We start from the raw sequence: 14,553 nt of genomic DNA, 5'->3' as shown, positions 1-14,553 counted from the left end.
CACCATTCTTTTCGGTAAGTTTACTAATTTACTTTTTAATTCTTGCATTTACAAGAAATTTCGCAATCTGACATTGGAATAGGTACTGCAGCTAATTATTGTTTTACTTTTGGTCGATTTACGGCAAACGTAACCGCATTAAGCGTTTTGACCAGTAAAGCATATTTTGCACGTGCAGGGCATGTGCACTAGTACGCACGTGTCCATGAACACATGTCTTTACTGATGCAAGTCCTACTAGAAAATCACATACCATCGTGAATTTGACACAAGAACAAAATTTAAAATTGATCACTTCAATGAGTTGTAAATAATTGGTAAAATTTCGCCAAAAGAGCGCGGATAGTAGCTAACCAGTTCAGAACAGAACATATTCTTTAACTTCATCAAGGTAATTTACAATACAACATGGATATATATATATATATATGTATATATATATATCATAGTATTGATTAAGATAAACATTTAAATGTTTACGACACAAACAACGCCTAATTCAGAAAGTGTTCAGCAGGCGAAACTCGGATTTGAAATATCTACACCGAAATCTATTCTGAAACGAACAACATCGAAATCACCTAAATCCACTTTAAGAAAACGTAAACTAAAGTTTGAAGAATCAGATAATATCAAAATACCGAGGTTAGAGACTAATTTATCTAATATAAATGAAGACAATGAATTTATTGAATTAGAACTGAGCCGAGACGACAGTGTATCTGAAGGCACTGCAGCTGGAAATTCCGAAATGTGGCTCAGTGACCTAGGTTTAACAATTACTGATAAAGAAGATTTGATCAACAACAAAAAACTAAATTCTAATCATATGGAAGCAGTGAATAAATTACTAAGAAAACATGTCGGAGATTCTGTGGGCGGGCTTCAGTTAACTGAAAAGGTTCCGATCTTTAATGACACAGAAAACAGATGGTTGACAAAAGTGCATATGGAACCGGTTCAGTCGCCATCTTGTCAGATACATCACACCCACAGTGATCACTGGGTTGCATCTGTGTATCATGAAAACATAGTTTATTTATTGGATACTTTAGGAAATGACCGGAACATTGAACGAATAATTCCTAATGGTTTAAAAATCCAACTTTCACAGATATATGGACAAAATAAAGACGTTTTAAAGGTTCAAATACCAACAGTTATGAAACAAAACAACAGTATTGATTGTGGACTTTATGCTATTGCTTTTGTTACAGCATACAGTTTTAACTTCAAATATAAGACAGTATTTTGGTATCAAGGAGACAAGTGGTAACATTTTTGTGAAAGAGATGCTTGATTCGGCAAGTCGGCCTTTTATCTTTTTAATAGAAGTCAAAGATCATGGGGATCCAATGAAAAAGAGCCAATCGAACGTAACAATTAATATCAGGGACAAAAATGATAATCGTCCAGTAATTCAGATGAGTCCATCTAGTAATATCAACATAAAAGAGAATTTGAATATCGGTACACACGTTGCCTTGGTTATCGTTTCGGACGAGGACAGGGGTCCTAACGGAGAGGCAGACTGCGAGTGTCTTAATTCCAATTTTACAATTATGAAGGCGAATGAAGTTGCACAAAATACATTTAGTCTTGTAAGTGCCGTTGAGTTTGATAGGGAACTGCAGGCCTTTTATACTGTAGAAATAAACTGTAGCGATAAAGGTCAACCCCCATTGTCTTCAAATCGCACATTTATTGTTACAATTACTGATGAAAATGATCATACTCCAATATTTGCAAAGACTATTTATACTGTAGATATTTTAGAGAATATATTTCTGTTGGTGCTGTTTTTGAGAAAGTCCAGGCCACAGACCGTGTCATTGATCTAAATGGAAAAATAGTGTATGAAATTGAACCATTTGCAGAATCGAATATGTTTGAAATTGATCCTGATGGCGGGCATATCAAAGCTGCGGAAAGGTTTGACAGGGAGACTGAAGATGAGTACTATTTCATAGTAACTGCACGAGATCAGGGCCAAAATAAGCGCTCCGCTACTGCACAGGTTATTGTACAAGTCAAAGATGTAAATGACAATTCTCCTGCTTTTATTGGTGACAGTTACGCCATGTCTATACTGGAGAATTCCAACATCAGTAATAGTCTTGGAACAGTAACTGCTACGGATGCTGACCTTGACGACAATGGAAAAGTTTCGTATATGATACCCGCTAAGTATGCTATGTTTCCATTTGCGATTCTTGACGATGGAACCGTAATAACCACTGAAGTTTTAGATCGCGAAGTCAGAGATTATTACCATTTTAACGTTGTTGCATCAGATCACGGGAATCCTCCACGTACCAGCAGTGTGCCAGTTTTCGTGACTGTGCTTGATCAAAATGACAATGCACCAATTGTAGAATTTCCGTATGGAGATAATGATACTGTTACAGTTGCTCATGATACAGGTCCTGATATTGTAATTGCTAGTGTTTTGGCCGATGACAATGATGATAAAGAAAACAAACGTCTCTCGTACAGTATTCGAAGTGGGGATAGTGAAGGTTTGTTTCATATTAATTCAGAGACTGGTGAAATTTACCTAACAAAACGTATTTCACGAGGTGATATCAAACGGTATACATTAATTAACTCTATCTATCAAAGATAATGGTGTTAAGCCACAAGAAACTCATGCAACTTTGCATGTGACATTTTACCTCGCTGATACAGACACTGTAGCAGATGCTGTGGTTGGCTCTAAGGGACAAAATATCCTGATAGCTATCGTTATATCGTGCGTCACTTTCGTACTTTCCGTTATTATCATTGTAATAATTTGCATGATAAGAAGAAAAGACAGTAAAAACAGTTTATACAATGCCAAAGCATACGATGAACAAAAAATTATGGAAGGTCATAGAAACAGTAATAGGTCAAGTTCGTCAAGAGGTTCGCAAGATAAAATGTTGTATCCGAGTGAAAAGGCTTATATGGAGAATGGATACGCAAAGAAAGCAAAGAAAGAGGTCAGTTTTATTGTGGAAGAAGATCAGGATACTGGTGTCTCCATGGAAACAAATGGACAGTTTGATTCTGTGTCAACCTTCACTGGTAAATCTCCATCTCCGGTGCCATCTAAGGTAAATTTTTATACAACTTTCCAACATGGTAAATTTTTAATTGATTTATAGTTTGTGCTTATTTACTTTAGCTTGATTGTGATGAAAGGTTCAAGGTTTTAATGGAACCACTCTTGAGTCTGCTTCCTGGATAGACCAGTAATGGTGTCATATGAGAAGATGTGGTCATGATCCCAGAGAGGCTTGAACCCATGACCCTCAGGTTGAGTGGCTGACACATCATAACCACTAGACCACCGCTCCCCCTTAAGGTATTAGGTCACTAATAGTAATGTTTACAAAATGGCATTTGCTTGGTATATTCTGAAAGGTAACCGTGTTTTGCACTATTTTGCAAATTTTAAACAACTTCTACCGTGCCGTTTTTTATAAATTTTGAATAACTTATGGTATCTCCTCAAGCTCAAGTAGAGACAAATTTCAAAGTGATAGCCACTATCCAAAACGTTTGCAGAGAACTCATTTTACCATTAATTTCAATAGAGGAAACATCACACTATTGGTAAACAACTATAAAACACAAAATAAACATGTCAATGTAATTTTTTCCATGGTGTCTCAAGTAAACGGATTTAATGAGACAGAATTCATACTTCAACATTGAAAAAATAAGGTCGAATGATGTGTTTCAGTTTTGGATTTTACTTACTCCATTTAAAAATAACCTTAGACAAGATGTAAAACCTACCTAAATTTCTTCCACAATATATAATCTAAGAGTGAAAGCAAAATAGAGAACTTTCACCGCCTGTAACTCAATATTTTTAAAGATGTGTAACTCTACCCTTTCTGTTTAAGTAGTAAATTCACTTTGAACACCAAGAAATCGCTTATAAGATTCATCTTTTTCCATTTTTGTACAAAAAATCAATATTAAGTCTTGAAAGAAGTAAAAACTTACTAGTAAAAAAGGAAAATAAGGCAAAAAAAATTTGGGTCCCAGTAGGGCTTGAACCTACGCACCCCTAAGAACTGCAGTAAAAGTAGGTTTATGGTAGGAATTGAATACTCTTCAAAAAGGAGGTTCTCTATTAGTGATCTAATACCTTAATTGATTTATATAATGAAATATGCACCATTTACTTAAAATCAAAGTTTTTCAAGAAAAAATTGTTACCTTAAAATCAGATTTTCACTAGGTGAAAATTTGTCTATATTTAGAATTGGATTTAGTTTTAGGTAGAATATTCAGGATGTGTGTGAAATATACACAAATATCCATAACAACACAACTGTCACAAGTACCGGTAATTATTTTTAGCAGCTGAAATAAACAACTCTTGAACATTTTTTATTTTACAGGATTGAGAAATTTCTTACAGGCCAATAATTTACTTTATCCACGAGATTTTTTTCCCCTCTTGTCTTTTTTTTGCAGTAATTTTTTTCTATATCTATAGAACAAAAAGAAAAGACAGGACAATAGGACTTAGATGTTAATAACTGATTTACAATTTGCATGTATGTACCAATTGCAGCTGAAAAATATGATAAACAGAGTTCATATAGTTTAAATAGACAGATGTTCAAGTACTTTGATACCAATGAAGATGTTCTTATTGAAATCTGATTGTAATGTTCTATATGCTATAATTTTATCATTAGGAATCTAAAACGTAAATTTCTATAATTCATTCAAACTTGTTCTAATTGTTAGAAACTATGATTTTATATGTTACCTTTTTACAATATATGAAATAAATGAAGCATCAGTTAGAAGGAAAGTCTATAGTACCATTAAGTTATATGAGTTTCTAAAAATCCACAATTTTGTTTCTATACACTAAGTTTCACTTTTTGGGAACTGTATTCGTTACTTTCAGAGGCATGCTTGTTAAGTACTGATGAAGTATATAAATCATGTTTAATTGATATACAGAAAAGTTATTTTGTTCTTTACAAATATTACTAGTAGGTAGTTTAGCTTATAGTTTCGAAGTTTCGCAAAATGTTATGATTATAGAACTAATGACAGATTTTATTTTTCAATTTTAATGAACATATGTTCAGCGGAATTTTTAGGTTTAAACATTGAACGTTTGTTAGTGACTGTCTTTTAATAAAATGTTATATTAGCTAACAAGGTCCGGACATCGATGACCCATACCGTTAATTGAGAGAACAAAATCTATTTACTAGCCCCCCAGTATGGCTATATTTGATCGTCGTGATCGGTACCCATCTCTAGCAGATATTAAACATCTTCAAGAAATCTGTCAACGGAACGTAAATAATCGGGAATAAATATTACAACAATGATTAAGGGTATCGCCTTACAATTAGCAAAGACCTGTCAACTGTGGTTTTGAGATATATGACACAAATTTTATAAGATCCCATAATCCCTTTCTCAATTCTATACGTTAAAGATGTCCATGTAGGCACCCGACTTTAAGTCTCGCTATTACATCATATCGGACAAAAGGAGAAAGATTGTATGTAAACTTTCACTGACCAAATGTTTGCCTGTTATTGTTGACTCCTGATCTATTAAAGGTTTAAATATTTAAACTGATAAAATGCACAAAGAATTACTGGTTGAGGAATTTGCTCATTAACTCCTGACTTGATGACATAAAAAAATGAAGAAGAAAAAACAAGACAACAGGCTGTTGTTATTTAATAATATGTAAGGCTTTGATAAATATAATCATATACAATGACTATGTTTTCAGCCAGTAAAGTGAGAAATAGAAAAAAAATCCATAAAAATATCAGGAAAATAAATTGAGAAAAAAATGAATTAAGTGGTTAAAATGTATGGCTGTAATCAATATATGAATTCTTTTGGTTCCTGCTGGTTTAAGTTTGATGATAATCATCATAAATTTATCGAATTTTTTCAATTATTCGTCATTACCTGTTATTTTTAGATTTGAGAAAATGTAGTTGTTAATTTTATTTCAGAGTCCTGAATATGAGAATTATAATCAAGAAATTTCACCGCCGAGGTCAGAGAAAAGTGAAGACAAACAACGCGAGATTCACAGAATGACTTCACTACGTGTACATCAGGCTCTTATTCAGTCACAAAATAACAACAACAACAACAAACAGTGGCCGCAGTCACCCGGAGATGAGGTAATACACAGAGCAAATATTGTCTATTCTCAGACTGAGATTGTTCAGGGTCCAAGAGTATGAAGTGAGTATGAAGACCAGACTAGGAATACAGCCTTACCATTGGTCAGTTTCAAATTGAACTCGGAAACAATCAATCAGGTGTTGCGATTTATAGACTGGTCTCTAAATTTAGCTTTAGAACCTTGGACCCAGTTTGCATATACAGATATCTGATCTAGAACTATCATCTCAGCTGGGAAAAGCAAGAGATGGAGATATATAATATGAGTTTGAAATCAAATGGTTTAAACAATAATCCTTAGAGTGCATCATGTTAGAATTTGAATTGTAGCAGATTAGTTGTCTTAGAAATGATGAACTGCATTATAAGTGAAACATCTTCTTTATGATCTTAATTTACTGGGGATAAAGAATAAAACATTCATGATAAAACAAGGTAGATCTGTGAGCAGTGTTTTTTCATCTGCTCTGTATACATTTATATTGCATATTTGAGCATAGCTGTTTTTCATCTCTTCAGTATAACGGGTCTCATCTATTTTTTGTTCCATATAGATTTATCTTTGGAAAGACTTCAATAATTTGATCAGCTGTAACATTCTCACCAGACCTTGGTTCTGTCTGCTTTTTTCACTGTCCAAAGCAAAATTTATTGACATTAATTATGGAATACTGTCATCATTGAAGCACTCCCTGATTTCATTGCTGAGATAGTCGATCAGTAAATATTATCTAACAGATAATCTGATTGGTCAATAATTGATTTATTTTGTTTGTAATTCATGTGCGTGAAATTAGCCAGAGCCACATTTGTAATTCCGGCCACTTCGCAGGAAAGCGTAATGGAGACAATGTTTTGTTAGGGCTGATTTTACACAAAAGGTGTTGGTCCTGTAAACAGACTAAATTTTGTTTTCATACAGAAGTGAAAATATTTAACAAAAATAGAGAATAAACCACTTTTGTTACTTTTATTGACAGAGTAGCCAAAATTTAAGTGATTTAGTGATTATGGCGTAATCTTAGATGATCGAAATTTAATTGAAAACTGGATAATTTCTTGTAAGAAAAATAGCTGATATGGGTTTTTTTTCTCTAGTTTTTGTGTTAAGCCATAGTCTAGACTGGTTCTATTTACGGGCAAATATAAAACCCTTTGCAACAAGGAGTTAAACTTAATCAAGATAAAATAAAAGAAGAAGTTTACAGTTTTGTTTGCTTTTAACTGATAAGGAATGACTTAGGAGTTTGATAGATAGGTCTTATATTGCTTGTTTGTAGAGAAAAACAAATAATGTCCGCACTTAAATTGTCAGATCGTACCACATTACAGGAAACGTATTGAGGTTTAACGTAATCAATTACAAGCTTTTTTTTTGTCGATTCGCAAGACATTTGAGAAAGAAAAACGTAATTGCAAACATTTAAAATTTAATAAATCAGTTGGACAAAACAGAAAGCCAACATATGTTGCAGTTGTTCAGTTTGTTTTTTATCGTTGCACAAAAAAGAAGAAAATATTGTTCGTGGCATCTGGCTGATGAACAGAATGAAAAAATCCAAAAAGAAAAAAAATAAGATATTTTGGACTTTCGTCTAGCTCGTGTGTAGAAACTTAATTTATGGAAAACAGGAAAGATTGCATTTAAGGATGTTTTGTTGGGTAAAACTGAAACCAAAACTGAAAAAAATACCATTTTCCAATCAAAAGTAAAGCTCAGCTTGAAGCGGGCAGGATAGAAAATCTTTATAAAGTTCCTTGAATTTTTATATCAATTTTGTCAGTTTCGAGAAGTAATAAATGAAATGAAATTAAACATAAGCGTACTTTTCCGTTTTTTGTATCTCATATAAATAAGGACATTGAAATTCACAAACAAGTTACATAAATCATTAAAAGTGTTGATTTCAGTTTTTATTCGGAAAATTTTATGACATATAAATATAGGCATTCACTTGTAATTATCTAGCTATTACGGTTCGGCAGTATATCGTCAAACATAAAATGAGATGTTAAAGTCATTCAGAATCTCTAATTATCGAAGGCAGCCATTAAGTTTATCTGCATCACCTAATTTATTATAAAACGCAAATAACTCATTGGTTGTAAAGTTTGTTACGTTTCCTGACTTTATTTCATTAATTTATAACCAGTAACATTTACATTAGGTAATGACAAAGTGTAAATTTATGTGTTATGTGCCTTTTTTCTCTTTTTGCTTAATTATTGTCTTTGGGTACATCTGAAAGAAAAAAAATAACATACATGTATTTAACTAAGTGTGCTTTCAGTCGTTTTTTGTCTTTGTTTAATCGTTTTTTTAGAAGATGATATTTAAATTACATGATTGTGTTTGTTGGTGGTGGCGTATTTCTTGAAGTTTCAACTTTAACCTTATATATTTAGCATAAAAATGGCGAAATTGAACTTTTGCCTGATCAACCTGAGGTCTCGTTAAATATTAACAATCTGCTATAGATACCTTAGTCATTAGTCTGTCATAGACAATTGACCATCACCTACAGCAAATTGTCCGGATTTCAAAAGACACATTAATTGCTTCAGTCATATTGAATTTCAAAAAATTGACCAGTGCGTTAAAAGTCGAATTTGAATTAAGATAGTCTGATTTAGACAGATTTTTAAGGTCAAATGACTTGTTGATTTGTGGAAAAAGTGAACGTTTCTTTCTGAAATATCGAAAGCCGAAGCTCTTTTTTGATATTTTTGTTTTTGTGTTGGTTGGGTTTTTCTAATTGAACAGTCTTTGTCTCTTGTTTCTGCGTAACTGCTTATTTTATGGATGTGTTTAATACGTCCCTATACGTACGGTAGTTCTAGTTTGTCTCTTTGATTGAAATCGATTAAAATGTAATAAACTAAATACATTTTAACACTTCTCTGTAGGAAGGGTACTGGACATTTCCACGTAGAACAATGTCTACAAAGGCATCTGTTTCATCAACATATATATCAGGTACCAACGCACTAAGGGCTGGGATTTTTTCAGTGGTGTGCACATGAAATTTGTGCGAGTTTTCATTGTTGTAGGTAGGGGTAAAACACTGTGCACATGGTCTTATGGTTTTTCTTCTGTGTGTGTATATCTGTTACACTTATATATTTGTTTTTGTTGAATAGTAAAAGAAAAAAAGTCCGGTCGAAACATTTTTCCTTATACACATATATGTTATTATAGTTATTATAGAAGTTGCTTCATTACAAAGAAATTTCGCTGAACCTATCTCTTTCTCTTTCTTTGCATATGAACAATGGTTTTAATAAGTAGCACAAGGTAATTACATTTTTTTGTGCTTTTCTCAAAAATATCTATGATTTTATTTACATCTGTAAATTGCACAATAAGGCCATACCAAATTGATATGTCGTTCGTCGGAACTACCGCATCAATAATTTCTTTCCCGAGAAAAAAAAATCACCCGCCCGCACGTACATAAAAATTTCCGAAAAAAATATTTTTTTTCCGAGTACGCGGTCCGGAATAATAACGGTAAGACAGGTTTTATCGCCGTTTTAATGCGTCAAAGTGATATTGATCGGATTTCATGCGTCCGTAATACATGTAGCTGATGACCCAAACTCATAAAGTCAGGAATTATGGTGTTGTTCAACATTTGTTTTTAATCTGGAGTGTCTGTGCTATGGCCACACATGGCCATCGATGTGCCGGTAGGTAATGGAGTAGCCACGTTCTACTTTTGTTCGGTACAGTAAAAAGAACGAAGCCCGACTTGTAAGACGTGCACGGGGATGCAATTAAAAATATTTGGAATTGGATTAAACATAGAAAATATTGTTCAGATATAAAGTTTTCAAACCATTTGTTATCAGTTGTTTAGTTCAGTATGTTAGATCTAGACCCCAACGCCGAGGCCGACTCCTATCTTAAAAAAAATGTTTGTTCACAGATCCTGTCTCGGCCCAAATCTTTTTGAACGTAACATTTTTAGTACAGCAGTCAGATATTCTATCAAAATGCATTTAGTCAATTCATAAATTGTTTAGCTTTTCAAATAAGTAGTGTAGATATGAAAAATATTTCTAACAAAATCTGTCCTTTTGTAACCCTAATTTTGCCTGTTCGTATATTAATTGGCTGTGAATTGATTAAACGGAAGAAACTGAAAAAAACAGACCTCCCCAACTCTAAATTTCTAGATCAGTCAAAGCACAGCAAATAACACTTTTAAGGGTGGCCATATTGGGATCATTCTTTGGCCGTCTGTTATCATTTTTGCCTGAAATGAATCTCTAACACAAAAAATAAGCTAGCCTGATCTGTTAAGAAATTATTCCAAAGAGATTAAAGCAATGTCGAAGCATCTGTATGCCCAACTCTGTTTGGTCTCACTGGTCAAGTGGTTTATTACTTCCCCTCACCTCTATGGGTTGGAGTTCCACTAGGGGCACAAAGTTGTTCATGTATCGAATCCATCTAACTGTGTTTCAGTAGAAATGTTATTCCACACATGTGCCTGTTTTGTCTTAAATATTCCTCATCCTGTGCCGTTAAATAGACACGTCTTCAGATTAATGTAGAAAAATCAAAATTAAAAATAAGGCACTCATCCCTCGGTAATTATAATTACAAAATAAAGAAACAAAGTGATTCAGTGAGTTTTGGCAAGAATTTATTTGCAAAATCATTCATGTAGTCTCTAAAACATATAGAAAAGCTATATACTGTGTTACCCACACTGTAAATGTTTGATTTTTGTGTTATTTCTAAAGAAATGTTAACTTCATGTATAATTATAACCGCCTGCTCAAGGGTCCAAGCTGGGAAAAAAAATTAAAAAAGCCTGCTCGCTCCATGTAAAATCTATCCGCCTCTGAAAAAATCAAAATTGAGAAGAAAAAAAATAAAATAAAAATTTCGCTCGCTCCTATTTTTTTTGAAAATTTTCGGAAGAACTATTAATCAATTTGGTATGGCCTAAGGGAACAGTCTTCTAGCACAAGGTGTTTTCAAGTTTGTAGATTAATTGTGATGGAGGGATTTCAGATTTTGTTTATGCACTGTTTGAGGCTTATTTCTTTTCACACTTTCACAGCCGGCGAGGACATTTATTGGATTGACGAAACGCCACAATCTGGACGACTCTCACAGCGAGAGTTCAGGGGAGACCACTACGAGCGACTCGGGACGTGGCGGGAGTGAGGAAGACATCCATAGCAGTATGACAATCTCACACGACGCAGGTAGCAGCAGTATTGTATATCAAAGGCAAACAACTCCAACAAATCCACAATATATTTTATACAGAGTTACTTGCAGTTTTCAAGCACAATTTTATGCACAATGTTTTGCTTCATGATTTGTAACTTTTCTGAGTGAAGTGTAAAGCAATGTTTTGTACATGGGTGACAGTACTTTAAAATTTCTTTCCAGTTAATATGGTTAGCATTTTTAATAGCAAAAATTTACTTTAAATTTCCCTGTTTAAAAAGCAAATTTAATGATTTGAAATCTTTTTTTGTAGGATTCAGTATTTATATTGTATTGAATTCATTTGAAATCTTAAATTTTCATTTATAATTATTTCTTTATTGTTACAGATGAGTCACGGAGTCCAAACACGTCCACCTCGCATCCGTTCTACACATCGGACAATCGTCAACCCACATTTTCGTCTTTCCATGGAAACAATGTACATAAGACTGGTCCTATATTATCATCATTTTTAAAACAAAAACAGAAAAGACAGCAAAATGATGAAGCACATAAAAACTCATATCCTATGAACGATTTATCAAATCCACATAGGAATAACTTGTACAGTCAGTATAGACATCCGGGTGAAATAAACGTTCCCCCGCCTGCCATAAACGTAAACAATGGACAGGGTATGAAATCAGTGCAAAATAAAATGGATTTCGATCCATTATTACACTCTTCTAAACAATCGAATCTTAATTTCGGAAATTCAATCGAAAATGAAAGTATAACGGGACGATCTCAGGATGACGATAATACGACTACGACGTCGGGAAGTTATACAATAAATGATATACAGGACGATATATTAGCGTCAGAAACCAAAGATATGTTCTATAAGCCGGATACTTTCGTGTGATAATTCCTTAATTGTGCTATAATTGACTTATAATATTCAGACTTGTGCGGTATGTGATATTATTTCCTAACAGGGTTAGTGAATTTGTAAAACTTGTAATAAACTGAAACTGTGTGTGCTAAAATGGCTGTGCAATTCTAATACAAACATGGAATTCACTTGATTTAGTCAGATTTGAATAGGCATCAGTGAAACAGTCTGTGGAATGTTGTTGAGGCTGACTTAGATGGATTCAAGGCTATAATACTTGAATATGGAGACCAGTCTTGGAATTTAGCTGTTTCATTGGTCAATTTCAAGACTGAACTCAAAATCAACCAGTCATATGCTAGAGTTTTGAGACTGGTTTTCTAAGTCAGTTTTTAAAGCCTGGTGCAAGGTAGTGGGACAAGAAAACTATTCATGGTGAACAGTTACGTCAAAAACTGCCCCTGAGATTTTTATAGTGTGACAGTTAATTGGCATAAAGACTGATCTATGAAATTTCAGTTCCGTCTTCTGTATATCATTCTAATTAGATAAATTATTATACAGAATAATCATATATTTGTGTGAAAAGTGATAGACTCTGTATATAATCTGGTTTGCATACTGTTTTGCATCAGTTGAAACAAACACACCTTCATGTACCAAATGTAACTTTATTTGAGCAATGTTTTAATTTCGCATGTAGTATAAATGAATATTTGATGTGTTCTAAATTGTGTTCTTGCCATATTTTCTGATTTTTTTTTTTCCGGTGAAACTCAAATCTTTAAATTGTTAAAATTATGGTTTTTGTCATGTTAAATTGTCCACACAATTCGTAATTTAGTGAGGAGAGACAATAATCTCATTACTAGAAAAATAAAAGTGAAATTAGTCATTATCAGATCTATACAAAATTGTTCTTATCTATTGGTTTTTAACAATTTCCCATTGGGTTTTTCAACATAATAAATTATATGATCAAACAGTGTATTAAGCAGTCCACAGTGTGAATGCTTAACAGTTAATGTGATATGCAAAAAGTGTTGTCAAGGCAACAAAGTTTATAAAAAAATGTCAGAATTTTAGAAAATGATGTAAAGTGTAGAATATATGCTTCACATATTATTCAGTTTTATCTACATTCAAATCTGTTCCGAGAGACCATATTGTAAAAGACTACTAGCTTTTTTTCAGATTTAAACACTCAAAAGAAAGACCTCCTGCAACAAGAAACGTTTTTTTCTAGCTGTCCCAAACATGGTCTTTACATATAAGTTTGACTGTATAAGTCTTGTCTTTTAATGCTGTATGGCATGTCTAAAAATCAAAATAATATGTGTGCCAATCTCATGTTATGTTTATATAATTATGTGTATGTTTTTGATGGCCAAGTGAACTAATTTATGAAACTGATCTCATTTAGAGGGTTTTGGCCTTGTCAGATATCTTAAATGCTTATTGATAAAACTTTTAGTTCCTCAGATTATGGTATAAGTGCCTATATATATTCATCAGTAAGCTTATTAACATGTTAGGGTGTTGTATAAAAAGTGCTATGATAGTAAAACCAGCAAAGAAAAAAAAAGTGAAAAGAGTAAACTCTAAATTTTACAACTTAGAATACTGATAACCAAATAGGACTAGACGGAAAACTGTCCTAACCCGCTGAATTTAAAGATTCCACTAAAGTTTATAAACCCTCAAACTTTGGACATTTGCCTAGAGCTTTGACCTTCAATTACTAAATAATATTCAAATATGGTAGCAGAACTATCGTTTGCTAGCACTGTTAAATTTTAGTTCGGTTTAAGACCTTAGTTTGTACTGGAGTGTTTTATTTATAAATGTATGATTTTGTTGTTTTTGTTGTTAATAGTTTTTGTTGTGTAATATATTGTATAGATTGTCATCATGTTGTATATTATTCAGGGATCATCAATTCCATAAAATTGTGAACGAAATTATATATATTTATATTTAAAAAAATCAAAATGAAGAATACAAAAACCAATAAAATGTATGAAATTATTTATGTATTTTGTTAACTTTGTACCCACACACCTATTGATTAATGCCCACTTCTAAGTAGAGAGGATGGATTGAATAACTGGGGAAGCTTAGGCCTACAGTATGATCAAACTTAGGGATGGTTGTATGTGATCAGTGGAAGACCCCTAGTTTTCAGTCAATAATGTAGGAATGCTTAACCCTATAACCATCAAACTTCATAGGATTGTTACCTGGAGACTGAAAAAAAGTTTTGTAATCAGTAACAAAAGAATGCTTTGACCTGCTGGTGTTA

General features: G+C 33.0%; 1 pseudogene; it reads left to right on the top strand.

The window, feature by feature from the left end:
* The window catches only part of LOC128557328 (protein dachsous-like), a 67,788-nt pseudogene extending 53,509 nt beyond the window's left edge, over positions 1 to 14,279 (top strand).
* Positions 14,280 to 14,553: the final 274 nt, after the last annotated feature.

The sequence above is a fragment of the Mercenaria mercenaria genome, chromosome 5 (assembly GCF_021730395.1).
Source record: "Mercenaria mercenaria strain notata chromosome 5, MADL_Memer_1, whole genome shotgun sequence".
Classification (NCBI taxonomy): Eukaryota; Metazoa; Mollusca; class Bivalvia; order Venerida; family Veneridae; genus Mercenaria; species Mercenaria mercenaria.
Note: the sequence above shows the minus strand (reverse complement) of the source record. Positions and strands in the feature narration are given on the sequence as shown.